The following is a 16532-nucleotide window of genomic DNA, read 5'->3' on the forward strand; positions in this document are numbered from 1 at the left end:
AATCAAACAATCGGCTCACACTATCCATCAATGTTGGTAGTAGCATGTATAAATTTATGTAGATGAATTTGTGGTTGAAATGTATGGTATGTCTTAAGATGGTGTTTTGATGAAAATGTAAATAGTAACTGAATGTGTTTGTGTTTTGTCATGTATGCATAATAAGTTGCAATACTTTCTTTAAAAAGTACTTTTGGTCACTTTTGATAGTGGATGAGAATGGCTTATTAGTATAATTTGATGGTTTGTGTCATTGAGCTACCTCGTGTCGTATGTTTTGAATTGGCTCAAATGGCATGTTTTGAAATGACTCAAATGGCATGTTTTAGTGATGGTACAGTAATGGTCAAGTTGAAGTATGTTTAACAAGTTTTTGGAACTAGGAAGTGATGAATGGAAAGTGGTAAAATATGCATGTTCAGGTAAGTCTTCATGACTGCATTTGAGGTGCCTTGAATGACATATTGGTTAGTTGATTTAGGTCTCTTGAATTTGCCATTATATGTATTTTTTGGTAAAGTTTTGATGCCTTGATTATGTGCACAAAAGGCCTAAAGGATTATGCAATTTTTAGTGTTGGAAATGGCTTGACTTTAGGCAAATTTTAGGTCTACACGGCTTGAGACACGGGCGTGTGAGCCAACTGTGTGTCTCCTGTAGGTACCTTTGCATGCAAGTCAGTAAGTTACACGGCCTAGCACACGTCCTGGCACATAGGCATGTGGAAAAAATTTAAGAGTTGACCTGGCACACAAGAGTGTGACACGGCCTGGGACACGGGCGTGTGACACAGCCTAGTACATCAGCGTGTGACACGGCCTGGAACAGGGGCATGTGACATGGCTGTGTGACCCTAGCCAGAGAATTACACGGGTGAGGACAAAGGCTGAGACATGGCTGTGTGTCCCTAGTTCGATTTTTACATGGCCTAAGACACGAGTGTGTCTCTCAGCCGTGTGAGGCACATGGCTGTGTGACCCTTGTATTCAAATATTTGTATATTTTTCCTAAACTTTCCAAATGTATCAAATTTGGTCCCGAATTATTTCTATATTGTTCCTAAGGCCTCGAGGGCTCGATTTAGGGAAAATATGTATGTGAATGAATTTATTATAATATGTTTATGATAATTTATGAAATGTATCTTTAAATGTTATGTTTGTACAGTAATACTCTGTAACCCTAATCTGGTGACAGATACGGTTTAGGGGTCTTACATCTAGCGTACAATACCTTTGGCGATACCCAAATTACCCCAGAATCCTCAACCTTCTTACCAATCTCGTCTTCTTCACGACTTAACTCATTCACAGAACAATCATTTCATGATACTCTATCATTAACTATGTGTCCGATCTATCCGCCAAAAGCATCGATTGGGCAAATAGGATTCCATAACTTAAATTACTCTTCTTTACTTGCCATCTCGAGGCCCACCAAATCTGGGAGTTACAACTTATTCCTACTTAGGAAATTTCGTCCTCTAAATTAACACGATCTTGATGAATTCCATACACTTAAATAATAACTATCCGCCCATTAGGCATAACACAATGAGACCATTTCACTCAAAATATCTCTAGGTTAGCCATTTCAACCAAGACCGAAACTTAGTGGTTTTCACCATAATTTTAAATTTTAACAACTTACTTCATGACAGATTTCACCATCATATCGGAGGGATTGAGCAATCATCTCTTACTTGACTTCTCCTGCAAGATTACCTTTAATTGTATCCATTGTTTGAACACCCCTTTTTACCTTACTGCAACATCTAAATCCTTAATTTCTTGTCTGCTCAATCTATTCTCTACCTTGTTTATCTTCATCTACTTAAGGTACTAATCATTATTCCTTTCTTTTCTTTTTCTTTCACTTAGTACAAAATGGCTCGAACCACAAATCGAGGAGGGGGTGAAGCCGAACTAGACAGGACGTCTATTCTGTTTGGGCCTCATAGCCCCAAGAATACCCTACCAAGTGTAAGGGTGTAAACTCTAAACTATATAGATTTTTTATAGTTGTTTATATCACATTTTTACTTAGAATTTATATTAATCCAAAGTATTTGAACATTTAATTGGGTGATTTTTGACATGTTGAGATAGTGGACTTAATTTTAGTAAAGTATGCAATTATATAAATTTTTGTATTAATTTTGCATAATTTAACTAACTTATGCTACATGCTAATATCTGTGCTCGAATTATTACAAATGAACCATTAAATTAACGAGTATGGGAGCTAATTAATATCACATGGACACAAGTTAATTTTTGGAGCTAATTAATATCACATGGACACAAGTTAATTTTTACTCCATGTGGACAGCAAGCACATTAAATTGGACTCACAAATCCAATTCAACCCAATTTGAAAGATAGTTGCTAAAAAGACTGAAGTCAGCTCTGAATTAGGTTGTCAAAATCGTTCTACAAGGGGAAGAATGGCCAAAATTCGACAAAGCTATCAAGAGTAGCACAAATTAGCTTTGGGAAAATTAGTTTAGAGGTTTTTACACTTAGGAAAGAATCAAAAATCAACTCCCAACTAATACCCAGGAAACCATCCAACCCCTTCCATGATTCATGCATGAAATCAAGCATGAATCAAGCAACCATCAGCCTCCCTCTCCACACTTCAAGGTCGGCCAAGAAAAGGAGAGAACCAAGGGATCTTCAAGCTATTTTTAGCAAATTCCTATGCCACCCTTCTACTGTAAGTACCAACCCTCACTTCTCATTCCATCATCCCTCATCACTTACTTATTCATCAATAAACATTCCTCTCATCTTTCTTCCATCCCTTCCACTCACAAGCCTTCCTATTTCCCTATCTCCTTTAGCTAGCATTTTTCCTTGAGGAAAACCACTTTTGGTCGACCACCTTGAGGAGCATTTTGAAATCACAAGAATCGGAGGAAGCCACCACGATCAATCTTCAGAGAACTGTCGAAATCATCAAGATTTGTTCCTCCTTAATCTTATTTTTATTCAAAATGTTTGAAAATTGTTTTGATGTTTTTTCATTGACAATGATGGCTTAATGTTTTTTACCTAGAATGATTACATTAGTTTGATAAAGTTCATTTGATTCATGCTTATGATGTTTTATGCATAAGCTGTTCATGCTTCCAATTAAAACCACTATGTATTCCATGCATTAAAATATGTTTGAATGAATTAGAATTAGTTAGTCAATCTTCATCAGATGATAACTAATGGACACGATAATTAGAAGGTGCATGCTTAATTTATATCCTAATCAAAATAAACTAGGGTTCGTAATAGACTAAGAGAACTTATTACCTTGCATAACTTTAGATTTATGTTTCCAACCTAATTCGTCCCTATTACTTCACATGAATTCTAAGAAAACCTTAGTTAAATTATGGCATTGGTTTATGCATATTTTTCTAAGTATAAGATTCGGTTGAACATATATGAGATTCCCAATTAATGAATGATCGAGTTGCCATGAAATATTTTCCAAACATTGTTAAGTATGATGAAAAATGAAGTAAGTCAAAATTATTCTAGCTTTTTCATGTTATTGTTGTTGAACTTGTTAAACTCATCGCTAAACCATCACCTTTCATTGCATTTCATTTGTATTTAGGTTAACTTGCATTTAATTAAATCAATTTAACACCTATCACTCAAAAATTATTGTGCTTTTCATAACCAATTTGTGAATAGTAATTTTTTCAAGTACCGATTTAGATATCATCCCTATGGAGACGATAACTCTTATACTATTTATTACTTGATAAAGATTGTGTATACTTGCACAAACTTACAAGTTACAAAGGGCTCAATCTATCATTTGCAGTACTACTTGAAATGTGATGAATCAATATTTGAGAGCCCGAGGTATTGTAAACCCAACCTTCGCTTCCACTTTCTAGTGACCCAAGCAATGTCGTATGAGTGATAATACCATAGGTTTCATTTTACCTCTAATCTTATTAGAAGCCGATTTTCATCTACAATTGGATCCCTTCTTTAAGATTTTCTTAAATGAGTATGATATCATACCAGGCCAATTGTCAGCTTTATCCTAATGGACTCTAATGGTTTACTACATAGAATGTTTCATGCACAATGAACCACCTCTACTGGGGGTTCATCGCCCCTAAACGTACTAACATCCAAAGTGTGAATATTGCAACTAAGATGTGAAATTGAGGTGGTGTCCACAAGTATACAGGTCAGGTTGTAATATAGTTACAATGAAGTAGATGAGTACTCCGAGGATAGTACGCAAGGGAGGCGAGAACAAAATTAAAGTTAACCTAAACGCAAATAGAATTAATTAGTAAATAAATAAATTATATTACAACAAAACATAAAGAAATTTTTTTGGATTCTTATAAATAAGAATCAAAATTGCATAAATAAAATAGATTTCAGAAAACTAATTCCTAAACTTAATTGAATGTAAACATGGGTGATTAGCTTGCTTTGATGATCATAACTAACTCCTATTTCGGGTTTCTACTCAATCAACTAGTCAGTACCCTAGCAAGATCACTCGATCTTCCACTAAACTAATGAGTGGGCAAGAACTACTTATCTATCAACCTCACAGTCTTGACCGGTTCAAGGTTAAGGTGTTCACGGATAGGCCATATGAAGTTTGAGTTAATTCCCACCTAAATGACTTCCTAGGGTTGTCAAACCTAAGGTTTAAGTTCTTTCTCTCCAAAAAAGCTGATCTGCTAAGAAAACCCTACATAACAATTAGACAATCACACTTTCACTCGTTAATCCCCCATAAGAGGATTAGTTCCTCATGGAATCCATAAACATAATAGACTTGATAATAAAGATATGCATAAAAAATAAATGAAGAATCGAGTTTAGAGAATCTTATTTGTAATCGATTGATAAAGTGCAATAATCTTTAAACGTTTGATCACGCTTACAAAGAAAGATTGCCACAGAACACTAATAGAAAAGAACTAAAAATAAATATAAAGCCTAAAAGAAAGGAAAACTAAAACTAAAATTACAAAGAAAAACTTAGAATCTAAAAAATTGTCCTTAAACAAGTGTTTAAAGAGCCTATTTATAGATTTAGGGCTAGTCATCGTCCTCAACCCTAGGTTAGCTGACACTTTTGTGTTAATTTCCATTGTACGAACCAAAATGCCCCTTCATCATAATTGCTCTTGTACAGGGTCGGTGTTACGGCACCGTAGTGCCTGTGTCAAGACACTAAAGGCAGTATGCTTGGTTCAAGTTTGGCTGCAAAGGTATGTCGCGACATCCTATTGCTATGTCGCGACACAAAAGGTAAACTTGAAATTCTTGTATTCTACTCGGAATGTTGCGACATTGAGCTTCACATGTTACAACACAACGACCAACCTTGAGTTACTATGCCTTTGAATGGTATCCTGCATACGTACCAAGTACGATAGCTCACCTTTAGGCCTCATTCGGCCCTAAGGTAATAAAAGCACTCAAAATACACTTTTTATTGAATTCAAAGGAAAGATAGAAAACTTAACTAAAACCTAATAAAAATTCTTGTATTCAAGCTCTTTAAGTGTGAGAACTAGTTTAATCTGCTACACCAAATTACAATAGATTAGGGGACTTTCAAAAAATTTATCAGTTGAAGGTAATCAAACAAGGCATGTTTGATGGCAATGCCCATTTCAACACATGGTTTGGATTTGAGCCTATCATCCATAACAACATTTCTAACCTTTAACAGTGAAATGGCAAGTACATAAAGGTCCTTTGCAATCTCAAATCTGGTTTTGGTTTACCAACTAGATGGTCCCTTCCTAAGAAAAGCACTTGCACAAAATGTCAGTTAATGGATTTCGAGCTTGGTGATATTCAATATAAACGATTGAGTGAGGAGCGTCTACTTAACCTAATGGAACTCATTTCAGTCAGGAACGTCTTCCAATACTATCTACAAGACTAGAGCCCTGATGGTTATCCAGCAAATGAGTGCATCAAGTGGTTGGATGGTCATAAGGTGCTATCTACTTGTGAATCTTGAGCATACAACTCAGATGAAAACTTAGCAAACATTCTTCTAGGGTGCAAAAGAGAGCCACCCTTCAATTTTTATAATATTTGTGGCATTTCTCCCTGAAACTGAAACATTATTACAAATCTTGTACTTAGCTTGTGCCTATAGCATCATGCTTTCAAGGTCAATTCCTCATATTTCTTGGTTTATAATAACACATTTAACTTATTTAACACTCACGTTATTCAATCTAGTCCTAAAATCACGCTTTGGAAAAATTAAATTTTTGCCCCTAAAGTTTCACAAAATTATGATTTTCCCCAAAGCTCGTAAATTAAACTTCATCCCTTATTCTTATGTATTATGACATGCTAAACATTTTTTTCCTTCTTTGGCAACATCGAATTCCCACACTAACACTTACTTATGAACATTAGGTATTTTACCGATTATGTCGTTTTACTCGTTTTCACTTAAAATCACTTAGCAAAAGTTGTTTAACATAATTTCAAGCTTCATATTCTACCATGAAACATCAAAATAAACACATTTCACCTATGGGTATTTTTCCAAATATAAACCCTAGATTAAATTATTGCTAGAATAAGCTAAATCAAGTTTTCGGGACTCCAAAAATGTAAAGAACATTAAAAACGGGGCTTGGAATCACTTACTATAGAGCTTGAAAGCTTGAAAACCCTAGCAATGGCTTCCCCACTTGTGAAATTCGGCCAAGGCTTGAAGATGATGATTTTGGCCTATTTTGTCTTTTTAATACATTTTAATTACTAAAATACTCCTAACTTAAAAATTTCCTATTTCACTTATCTCATGTCCATTTTTGTCCACAATGTAACCAATGGTCTAATTACCATTTAAGGACCTCCAATTTAAAACTTCATAACAATTGGATACTTCTAACATGTAGAACTTAACTTTTGCACTTTTTACAATTTAGTCATTTTGGCTAAATTGAATGCCCAAACGTCGAAATTTTTGAACGAAATTTTCACGAAATCATTCCTTGAAATTGTAGACCATAAAAATATAATAAGAAATAAATTTTTCCTCGTCGGATTTGTGGTCCCAAAACCACTGTTCCGACTAGACTGAAAATCGGGCTGTTACATAACCCATGTTAGCTTTGTTAGAGTATGCTTAAAGACCATTCATGAGATGATTGTAATCACCTTATTTGTTAATATAAGGCATTGCCATTAGTATTTCAGTTTCTTTTTTGTGTGTATAAATAAACTAGTTAATAATAAAGTCCTAAGAATAATATGATTATTCTTAAAAAGGTCCTTAGTTGAGTATTATTGTGGGCTTGGAGAATGATAATGCATTGAGACTAATGTGTAGTTGATTGATAACAAAGTGTTGTCATTGACATAGGGATGTCAACATCAATACATGAGTATGTGTTAGAGAATAATATACTGGACTGACCTACCATGAGTATATTTTTTGGATTATTATGTAATAGTTACAAATATTACTCATAGGGATAACTATGTATATGATTCTCAAACTTGAGATCATAATTGTCTCAACATCGTGAGTTGTATATTTTGATACTGTCAAACATATACCGTAATAGGTTGTACTATAAAGACTAATGTTAGATATACAAAAATCCATGTAGTGGGATATGGTTGATCAAGATAGATTTTATCCCTCCAACATAATGAGAGCAATATCTTAGGCCTCTTGATGGAGTGAGACTAGAAATGCCTGGTCGTACTCGAATAAGTTTATATGAGATATCACACTTATTTTTTTATTGTAGTCTACTCAGAAAAAACAAGAAATGTGATATTGGACTATACAAGTGTGACTATTCCATGACTTGTGTCCAATCTAGATATTAAGGATATAAATATATAATACATGAAAAGATTATCACAAAAAGGTTATGTCGAATCATAACTTCTTGTAACTTGGGTAGTAATGATGCATTGCTCGCTGCCACTCATTGATTGTAATGTTAGAAACGTTCTAGTAATACTACCAACATTACAAGAACCTACAAGGTCACACCCTATAGTTGAAGTGAACAGAATCCAAATACATTTGGTATAGCATTTAGCTGTCTCATAAATTAAATTAATGGTTGAATTAATTTAATTTGATAGTTAAATGTTAAACACATTTTACGTACAAACTTGTTGTATGAAAATAGAGAACATAGATAAAATTAATATATGAATTTGATTCATACAAAATATTACGTATATATATTTTTTGAAATTATTAATATAAATGAGTTATAATAATATTTTGGTCAAAATATAAAAGGTTATGGAAAGTGATATGAATAATCTCGTCTTTATTTTCTGATATATGATATCAGATTAAACAAAAGGACATGAATCCCTTAGTGTGTTAGGGTTACCAACAAAAAAAATAAAAGGTCTAGCATCCGTTGTTGAAAACTCTCTCTAAAAAAGTTAAAGAGAATTTTGATTTTTGATCTTTGACTAGGTGGATTACGTAGAGACCGAGACATTATTGATGCAAATTGGAATCAACATCTTTAAAAGGGATCCTATCAACATCATTCATCATTTTTCAATTTCGAAAGGTATATTTTTCAACCCTTGTTTCAACCTGATTCATTCCTCGTACAAGGATCCATGGTTGATGATCGCCAGAATAATTTTTCCTCTACACCACGGAGCGTAACCTCTAGAGGACTCTTAATGGTGGAGACATACTTGAAATCCCTCTGAACAAAAACCCAATTTTGTCCATTTCTATCCACATACAAGACGCTTTCACACATCCTTCTGGCCTTTGCATCTTGGCGGAGCTTCTTATCCGTAACATGCCAACGCTCCTATACATGCCACCACTATTGTAATTATCTTCGTATCACATGAGTCAGATATTGGTTTCCACATATATGCCCCAATAGGATTCCCTTAGCAAACTTCATTTTGCCATAAGGTGTACCTATCTTCCACTAGATCATGTCATGGCTTGCCATGGACTTTCAACTCTGAAGAGTCAGTAAACCTCTTGTAAAGTGTCGCTCCATAGAGCCAGTAGACCAATTATCTAGCCAAAACCTCCTCAAATCCCCTTTCAAAATGTTTATTCCTTCATTACACCAATTTCCCTATCTTCAACCAACCCGCCAAGAAATTCCCTTTGTACTCCGTATTGAAAGACATCCATTTCATGCACATCACATTCACTATCATAACATGGAGTACGACACATAACATTTCATTGACACATAACCATGTCATACATCCAGTGAACATACTTGCAAACATTCATATAATTGTACAATCCTATACAACCATAACCGTTCCAGTCAACCACGATCATACATATATAGCTAAAAGACTCAAATTGAACTCAGTGCAAAATAAACAAGTAGTACAACAACCAGAACAAACTAGAACAACACCCAAATAGTAAAGTACAGAAACTCAGATGTTATCCTTCATCCTCAATAGCTTAGCTTTCCAAATGTTGAAATTTGTAACACCCCTAACCCTTAACCATCATCAGAATAGGGTTACGGAGCATTACTGTAATAACTTAACTTAAAATCAAAAAATTTCAAACATTTCATAAATCATAGCATAAATCATTCAAACATATGCTCATTGTCCCTTATTCGAGCCCTTGAGGCCTTAGAAACACTTTAGAAACGATTCGGGAGTAAATCGGAAATGTTTAAAATTTTATAGAAAAAGATAAAAAATTTTACACCACCGGGGTCACACGGCTGTGTGACTCACACGACTGAGACACAGGCCCGTCTCTCAGGTAGTGTGGAAATTTGAAGTAGGGACACACGGCCGTGTCCTAGCCCATGTCCTTGCACGTGTAACTCTTTGACTTGGGTCGCACGGTCAAGCCGCACGCCCGTGTGCAAGGCTATGTGCTAGGTCATGTAACAGTCTGACTTGTAAGCCTTTGAAACCTACAGGGGACACACGGTCGTGTCGCATTTCCATGTGTCACACATAGCTGAGACATAGCCCGTGTTTTTGGTAGTGTGGACAAAAAATAGGTAAATTTTAACCCATTTACTTCACCCTAAACAAGCACACAGCCACAAGCCATTTGCACATATCACCAAACCTTTAAAGCATACTTATAACATGCCTAACAATGACTAAATCATTATTCCATTTATCCATACAACTAATATGCCAAAAGGCACCTCAATCACAAATCATCAACAGAATTAAAACATAAACATATTTGGGCATAAATCAACCACATACAACTACCTATTTTCATACCAAGCCATAGCACAACTGACCATATTCCAAACCAAAACTCAACATACCAAATTGGTCATTCAAAACATAAATTCACTTGACCATTTCAACAACAACCATCAAAGCATGAAAATGCCAAAAGATCATCAACCATAATACCACATTTACAAGCCAAACATATTGACCATCTCATCAAACATAATTCACCTATACATGCCATTATAACCATGACTCAAAAAAACAAAATCTATTGATATAGTCATTGGATAGTGTGATAGGTCTTCGACGAGCTTCCAAATCGAGCAAGCTTCTGATAATCTATAAAACATAGAAAAGAAAAATAGTGTAAGCATATAATGCTTAGTAAGTTCGTAAATCATGAACAAAGCTTACCATTTCAATGCATAATCATAAAAATAGACATGAATCAATCCAACACAAGCCTAACCATCACCAACAACACAAGTTAGTGCTTAATCACATAACTTAGCCAAATTCATCACATGGTAATGTAAATCTCATAATCGTAATACATATGAATTCGAACTTTCCATAACATGGCTACACATACTTTTATCATCATAATTTCATAGTGTAATCAATTGGAACCCGTACCGATTCATCACTTTACATGCCCGTTGAACCACTTAGAATAATATCGGACACATGGGAAGCTCACACAAAGTATGCTAACACATGGTCGAAACCATTCCTTTCCTTTTCCTTTATGTAATAGTCATACGAGCTAAAAATGGGCCTGCTCATAGAAGCTGATGGTCGAAACATTGATACACGATGCCGCTCATACAAGCTAATAAGTATATGCAACAAATGCTAGAACTCAGCCATTGATAGGACGTTCAGGACAAGCACCCGAAACATGGTAACCCTAATGATATGTCATTCGTATCCTATATATTCCTAAGGTTCAAACAGGGCTCGATAGTTGTCGTAACGTTGTTGGATTTTCTGCCAAGACATAAAATGGTTAATAATGTAATAGAATTTAAATCAAATTCGTTACACAGTTATTTAAACTTACGAACTTACCTCGATCACAAAAATGATGAAATAGGGTCGATTAGTCCGATATTTTTTCTTTCCCTCGATCTAAGTCCATATGAGGCTTAACTTGATCTAAATAATCAAATTCAACCCATTCAATAATCATTCTATTCAAACCAGTCCAAAATACATATTTGTGCAAATTTACACTTTTACCCCTAATATTTTAATTTCTTTACAAATTAGTCCTTAATTCCTTAAATTTAAATTCATGAAATTTCAGCCACATACAAAGCTAGCTGAATTCAAGATACTGCCATAGCAACTCTTACAATTCATTAGTTCATAATTTCACCTTCTACTTTGCGCATTTTACAAATAAATCCCTAATTGACATTTTTAACAAAAATCACTTTACAAAAGTTGTTTATAAATCAACAAAGATTCATTTTCTTCCATCAAACATCAAAAACCACATGAATACATTAATGGAAAACCTTAACCTTTTAACAATTTTACAAATTAGTCACTAGGCTAGCTAGATTAAGCTACATCAACTTCAAAAACATAAATATCATTAAAAATATATCAAAATATCACTTACTTGCACAAGAAGACTTGGTTGAATGCTCAAGAACTCTAAAATCGTGTTATCTTCCTTTACCATTTTGGCAAACAAGATGAATGAATAGAAAAGTGGAATTGTTTTACTTAATTTTAACTTATTTATTAAATTACATTTATAACCTTATTATAAAACATTAAAATCAGTTAATACATGTCCAAGAATGTCCACTAACTTTATAAATGGTAAAATTACCATTTAAATCCCTTAACTATTTAATTCCATTGCTATTTAGTGCCTTTACTTGTAGAATTCAAATTTTGCACCTTTTTCAATTTAGTCCTTTTTACAAATTAAGCATGCAAACGATAAAATTTCTTAACGAAATTTTTTTCGACCTTGCTAATATTCTGTAGACTCTAAAATGTATCTTTTCTAACTCTAAAGACAAAGCTAATTAGTAAGGTACTGGCCCGATTCTTTCAATAATCTCATACGGCCCAATAAAATGTGGACTAAGCTTTCGTTTATGACTAAACCGTAGGACTTTTTTCCAGGTGAAGACTTCAAAACACTTTATCGCCGACCTGAAATTCAATGTGTTTACATTTTAAATTTGCATATGATTTATGTCGATCTGAAGCTACTTTCAAACTGTCTCAGATATCTTTAACATTTTCTTCGGTTTCTCGTACCAAATTAAACCCGTGTAGTTTTTTCTCACTGAGTATATTCCATTACAATGGAGTTTGGCATTTTCGACCATACAAAGCTTCATATTGTGCTATCTTTATACTCGACTGATAACTATTATTGTATGCGAATTCAACTAAAGGTAGAAATCTTTTCTAGTTGCCTTCGAACACTAAAACACAACATCAATGCATGCCTTCAAGTATTTGTATCTCTCCCTCAAATTGGCCATCTATCTAAGGATGAAACGTAGTGCTAAAATGCAAATGAGTACCTGGAACCTCGTGTAATTTGTTCCATAATTGGGATGTAAACCGTGAATCTCTATCAGAAATAATAGAAGCTGGCACCCTATGCAATCTGACAGTCTCAACAACATATAACTCGGCTAATATCTCAAGAGAATAATCAATACGTACTAGAATCAAATGTGTAGACTTTGTCAAACGATCAATGATGACCCAAATTGCATCTTTCTTTCTCGTAGGCAAGGGCAATCCGGATACAAAATCCATTGTGACGCGCTCCTATTTCCATTCCGGAATCATCACTGGCTATAACAAACTAGAAGGTACCTGATGTTCAACTTTAACTTGCTAACACACTAAACATCTCGATACAAACTCAAAAATCTCTCATTTCATACCTGGCCATCAGTACATTTGTTTCAAATCACTGTACATTTTGTTGCTACCAGGATGAACAAACAAGCTACTATTATGAGCTTCTCGTAACATCTTTTGAACGAGATCTAAATTTCTCGGAACACAGGTTCTGCCTTTTAAGTATAAGCTATCGTGATCCAATCTGAATCAGGAGTCGACTCAATCTGTTTTCGTTTAGCTAACAACACGTCATCGCATTTCTGAACCTCATAAATCTATTGTAAAAACATCAATTTAGCTTTCAACTCAACTAAAATCGAACCATCATTAAACAATGTCAATCGTGTATTCAACACTTGCAAAAAAATAGAGACTTTCTAATCAAAGCATCAGCAACTAAATTAGTTTTTGCTAGATGATAATTAATTATCAAATTATAGTCTTTTAATAGCTCGAGCCATCTACGCTGTCTCAAATTCAAATCTTTCTATGACATTAAATACTTTAAGCTTTTATGATCTGTAAAGATATCGCATTTTTTCCATACAAATGGTGTTGCCAAATCTTCAAAGTAAAAATAATCGCTGTAAGCTCTAAATCATGCGTCAGATAATTCATCTCGTGCAGTTTCAACTGTCTAGAAGTATAAGTTATCACTTTGTCTTCTAATAAGCTATAAAAGTAACATATTTTAATCTCATTCTTAATGTGTTTTTGGATGATTAATTATGGAAATTAGTGCATTTGATGCTCCTAATCCTTTAAATTCATGTTTCTATACTTAGGAGAGCATTTGGGAGTGAAAGAAGCAAAAAATGAGCCAAAATCAGATAAATAGAGTTGTTTTTAGGAGCCACATGACCTAGGCATTTACACATGGGCTGGGCACACGCCCGTGTGAGCCACACGGGCTGGCCACATGCCCATGTGCCAGCCCATGTTGATTTCGCACCTTGCTTCCCAAATACGCAGAAAAACCTAATTTTTAGGCTTTCTGAGCATTCTAAAGTCTATAAATACCCATTAGAAAAAACATAATGGGGCAATCAGAGAAGGTCAAAGAAAACAGTCGAAGAACACCATCGGAATCAACTCAAAAATAGATCTCCATCAAGATCGAAGATCTCCTTTTAATTTCTTTCGAAGTTTTATTGAGTTTCTTTATGTCTTGTGGTTATTCTGACTTTGAGATGTTCCTATTCAGGATTATGAACTAAATTCCCTATATACCTGGGGAAGATGAAAGCTACGATGAATCCTTTTATTTCATTTCTATTTTTCCGTGATAAATACTTGATTCTTGCTCTCAATTATGTATGCTTAATTCTTATTTTAATATTTCTAGGATATTAATTCACATTTAATGTGCTTATTTCAGTGGAGGAAAAGTTCTTATTTAAGAGTAGATCTACCATAATAGAGTGGAGTTGCATGCAATCCTAGAAATAGGACGACATAAATTTACCGGATTAGAGTCAAATTAATAGGGAATCCATAGATCGAGTTAATACGACGATAAGGGTTTTAATTAGAAACAGATTTTAATTAATCAACCTAGAGCCACTTGTTCTTACTCTCGAATGAGATATTAACATAATTTAGGGACTTCTACAGATCAAGACACAGGTGAATAAATCGTTTAATTTAGATTCATAATAAAAGGTGAAGTCTAGGTGGATTCTTTCCTGGGTATTGTTTATCTCATTCGTTAACACTTGATTTTTTCCTCTATTCATTCTCTATTGCGTTCTTCGATAAATTAATTTAGTAATTTTAGATTAAAACACAATCACTCTAATTTGTCGCCTAAATAATAAGAAGGCGATAATTACTAGTACTTTTAGTCCTCGTGGATACGATATTTTCTACTTACCATAGCTATACTATTGTTCGATAGGTGCGCTTGCCTTTGTGGTATTTATAGTTAGTTTAGTAACCATCAAGTTTTTGACGCCGTTGCTGGGGACTAAAATATTAGGAACGCTTTATTTTAATTAATTTAGCCATTTTTTGTTTTTAGTTTAATTTTTACATTCTAATTTTTCTTTTATTTGTTTCTGGCAGGTTCCTTTAGTTTATGACTAGAAGAAACCCATCGGGACCATTATTATTTGACAGTGAAATTGAAAGTACAGCTCGTACAAACCATAGAGAAGCAAGGTAGAGTCGAGAAAATTTAGTAGACGAACAAGAGGAAATTATTATTACTGAGGAGATGGGTGATAACCAGTATAATTAGCTACCTCCTACAGTTGTTGCAAATCCAGATCATGTTCCTTGTACTATGTATGATTATGCCAAGTCTACTCTAACTAGGGCTGAATCGAGTATGTGAGACCCACCATTGCTCCAAATAATTTCGAACTAAAGCTAAACACTATTCAAATGATACAATAGTTTGTTCAGTTCGATGGTTTGCAAGACGAAGATCCAAATACTCATTTGAATAATTTCCTAGAAATTTGTGATACTTTCAAGAATAATGGCATCACTGACGACGCCATTCGCTTATGGTTATTCCCTTTCTCGTTGAGGAACAAAGCTAAGAAGTGGTTGGACTCTTTACCACGAGGTCCTATTACTACATAGGTTCAAATGACCGAGAAATTCCTTTTTAAGTACTTCCCACCGGTTAAGACAGCCAAGTTGAGGAATGATATATCGTCCTTTGTGCAGATCGATTTAGAGACTTTATATGATGCATGGGAGAGATAAAAATATTTATTGAGAAAGTGCCCTCACCATGGATTACCTTAATGGTTATAGGTTCAAACCTTCTAAAACAGTTTGAATCCCTCAACTAGACAGTTGATTGATGCAGGAGTCGATGGTACTTTGAATAATAAAACACCTGAAGTGGCTTATGAATTTATTGAGGAGATGTCACTGAATAATTATCAGTGGCAAGTCATGAGGACGAAGCTGATGAAAGCAGCCGGTGTTTTCAACTTAGATGTGGTCACCGTGTTATCAAATCAGGTAGAATAATTAAATAAGAAAATTAATGGTTTATATGCTTCTACGCAGGTATATTCAGTGATGCAATGCGATACAAATGGAAGAGGAATGAATAATCCAGAATGTAACCCTTATAGTAACCCTATAATGCAAGTTGGAGGAACCATCCCAATTTCTCTTGGGGTGGTCAAGGAAACAACCCCTTCCAGGCTTCCAACAACAATGTTACCAGCAAGAGAAAAAGTTGAACCTCAAAGAGATGTTAATAAAGCTTATCTAGGTGTAAGAAACCCACTTTTAAAACATTAAAGAATAAAAAAGAATCAATTCAAGGGCTCGAGAATATAATAGGTCAGGTTGCTAAGTTAATATCGGAAAGACCACAAGGTAGTTTGCCTAGCAATACCGAAACTAACCCAAGGGAGCAGCTTCATGCAATTACTATGCAAGATAAATAAGGGTTAGTTG

General features: G+C 34.5%; 1 non-coding gene across 1 annotated transcript; it reads right to left on the reverse strand.

Annotated features, from left to right (window-relative positions):
- Window positions 1-15749: 15749 nt before the first annotated feature.
- Window positions 15750-15856, reverse strand: LOC128036308 (small nucleolar RNA R71). Its single transcript, XR_008193106.1, has one exon. It is a non-coding gene; the product is annotated as a small nucleolar RNA R71 (small nucleolar RNA).
- Window positions 15857-16532: the final 676 nt, after the last annotated feature.

This window comes from Gossypium raimondii, chromosome 13 (assembly GCF_025698545.1).
Source record: "Gossypium raimondii isolate GPD5lz chromosome 13, ASM2569854v1, whole genome shotgun sequence".
NCBI classification, from domain to species: Eukaryota; Viridiplantae; Streptophyta; class Magnoliopsida; order Malvales; family Malvaceae; genus Gossypium; species Gossypium raimondii.